Source organism: Mastomys coucha, unplaced genomic scaffold (assembly GCF_008632895.1).
Source record: "Mastomys coucha isolate ucsf_1 unplaced genomic scaffold, UCSF_Mcou_1 pScaffold5, whole genome shotgun sequence".
Classification (NCBI taxonomy): Eukaryota; Metazoa; Chordata; class Mammalia; order Rodentia; family Muridae; genus Mastomys; species Mastomys coucha.
This window is the reverse complement of record NW_022196911.1, coordinates 69,445,482-69,448,511: the sequence shown is the minus strand read 5'-3', so window position 1 is coordinate 69,448,511 and position 3,030 is coordinate 69,445,482. Positions and strand designations below refer to the sequence as shown.

The 3,030-nt window shown below is 38.0% G+C and overlaps 1 pseudogene; it reads right to left on the bottom strand.

The window, feature by feature from the left end:
• Positions 1-737: 737 nt before the first annotated feature.
• Positions 738-1,674, bottom strand: LOC116077105 (annotated as a pseudogene).
• Between the last annotated feature and the right edge of the window lie 1,356 nt (positions 1,675-3,030).

Sequence of the window (3,030 nt, the reverse complement as noted above, 5' to 3'; positions counted from 1 at the left end):
TAAAAAAGCCAACTACTATAAACAGATGGTTTACAAAATAAAATATGAAATATCCATAAAGCATTGCCAGCCTCTTTCCTTCTTTTTTCTTCCTTTCTTTTGTCTTTCCCTCATCTTAGAGAAGTTAATACAATTGAATGGTGCCTGGTTATTAATCAATTTCAAATTAAGTAAAAATTTTATAAAAGTGATACTATTGTATAAAGCAATTCCTCCAGATTTCTTTAGCATCAATTATAGTCACAAAGAATAACATGTATTAGAAAAGAATTAAGAGAGCTAAGAGAAAAAAATATGTCAATGTAAGTGTGGGAAAATCTGTAGAAGGAAGTTGGGTAGCAGAGATATTTCATTGCGATTGAGTGTAATAAATCCATTACTTTAATGATTTAACTGAAACATCAGTGAACATGGAAGTCAGAATAATATAATAAAAAGCTGCAGTAACTTAAGAGGAACAGAGACTATATTATATGGTACTTCATCCACTATGCTTTTCCAGGATCATTTATGCAAGGTAAGAAGGAAATTGCAGCCAGATATCCAAGACAATCTTCCTTACTCCACCTACTATGCCAAACTTTCTCTCTTGTGTATTGAACAGTTATATATTATGACCTTTCATGTAGATCCTATGATAGGGGACAATATGTAGTATAAGATATTAACATCAATACATTTATTGCATAAAACCAGATATATTGCATAAAAGCAGGTAACAATCACAAGTGCTACCATTACAGAGAAATTTTCTTACTGCAGATAACTCTTATTAGGGCTCTCTTCATATCTCTATTCCTCAGGCTGTAGATGAAGGGGTTCAGCATAGGAGTCACCATTGTGTACATCATAGCCATGACAGACTCCTTTACAGTGGAATTATTACCTGATGGACATAAGTAGAGACCAATAACTGTCCCATAGAACAATGATACTACAGACAGATGAGAACCACAGGTGGAGAACACCTTGTAGATGCCTTGGGTAGATGGAACCTTAAGAATGGAGGTGATGATCCTTGCATAGGATATAACAATGAGGATGAATGGAATAATAATGACAAGCCCTCCCATGATAAATATCATCAACTTATTAACATAAGTGTCTGAGCAGGCCAGCTTTAGGAGAGCAAACAGGTCACAGAAAAAGTTGAGGAGTATGTTGTTCTCACAAAAAGACAATCTTGCTGCGAGCAGAGTGTGTGTGCATCATGGCATGAGATGATGTCAGTATCCAAAAAAGCAGCACTAGACAAGTACAGAGCTTGGGGCTCATGATGCTGGTGTAATGCAGGGGGAAGCAGATGGCCACATAGCGGTCATAGGCCATGGCCACAAGAATGAAGTTCCCAAGGTATCCAAACAACAGAAAGAAGAATATTTGTGCCAGGCAACCTGCATAAGGAATGGATGGGTCTTGGCTTTGCATGATATGCAGCAATTTGGGCATTGTGACAGAGGAAAAGCAGAGATCAGCGAAGGACAAGTTGCTGAGAAACAAGTACATGGGTGTGTGTAGATGGGAGTCCAGTCGAACAAGGATAATGATTAGCAGGTTTCCCAGAATGGTGGTGAGGTACATGGCCAGGAACAAGGCATAGAAAAGGTGCTGGTGCTCTGTGTGTATGGGCAGGCCCAGGAGGAGGAACTGAGTGATGACAGTTTTGTTGTTCATTCTTCTCCAGTATGCTGATGAGAAAATATTAGGATCTCTTAAAATTTTAAGTAAATACATATCTAAGGTATATATTCTACAACAGTAAATGTGAGAGTCATCATAGCAATTATAATCTGAAAACTCCTAGTGTCTGTGAACATTACAATCATTAATGATTTTTCTCCAACTACCCTTTACAGGTTTCTATCTCTCATCCTTTAATAGAAAAACCCATGCCATGTTTACTACAATATGAATGCTTTTCTCTCCTACTTCCTGCTCACCCTGAGTAACTAGTTTTTACATTTGTAATTTCTTTTATGTTATTTTGTATATTGATGTTCTTGAAGAATTTAAAAGAACATACACAGGATGGACCTTGGACTCTCCATATATATGTATCAAATGTGCAGTTTGTTCTTCATGTGAGTCTTGAACAACCAGAGTAGAGGCTATCCCAAAAGCTGTGGCCTGTACATGGGATATAAGTGCCTGGCCTAAGAGACTTGAATTTCCAGCAGTGGGGATACCCAGGAGCACCCTACCCTCTCAGAGAAGGGGATGGGCAAAGGATTGTGGGAGGGAGTGACCAGAAAAGGGGCAGTAAGAGAGATGTAATGTGAATAAGTAAAAAATTAAATTAAACATATAAAAGACTTTATCATCATAGTTTATATACATTTCCAGAAAATATCACATGCTACAATGTATTATGCTACTATTTCAAACTCAGACCTGCATGTCCCTGTAACATACAGCCTTCTGCACCACTGTTAACTATCATCCTCTGGCCATTGCATGTGTGACAAGCATCAGAAAATCAAAAGCCCTTAGTTAAATTCCGGTTTCTCCTGCATTGTTTTCCAAAGCATTCCCCATTCTCCTACCTCTATGGTCTATCGTAGTATAGACCAAAGAAACCAAAGAAATTCAGGTTTGCATCAGATCTATGTGAATTTCTATCCCTTCACTTTTTAAATCAAACTGCTGTTATGCATTATCCAGAGTGCCTCCTCTGTTCTCTTCCTATTTCATTCTTTCCTCTCTGTGAGCTTATATCAATATATCTGGACTACATCCCATATTTACTGAAATACAGAGGCAAACTCATACTTGTCCTTATACTCATGTCTCCTGACCCTTCTCTTCTTCAACATGCTTCATTTACACTGTGGCATTACAACAGAGAACTTCCTTCACCTCTTTCTGATTCATTTATCAGATTACCACTGTTGCTCTGAGTTCCTATCAGGGGCACAAATGCCCTTTCATTATCTCATGGATGCCAGCATTACATCCCACATGGTCCCAAATGCTTTCTTTCCTCATTCAATGCTGCAGTCTATCTCTTTATGTCCCACATTTTTTAGTCAC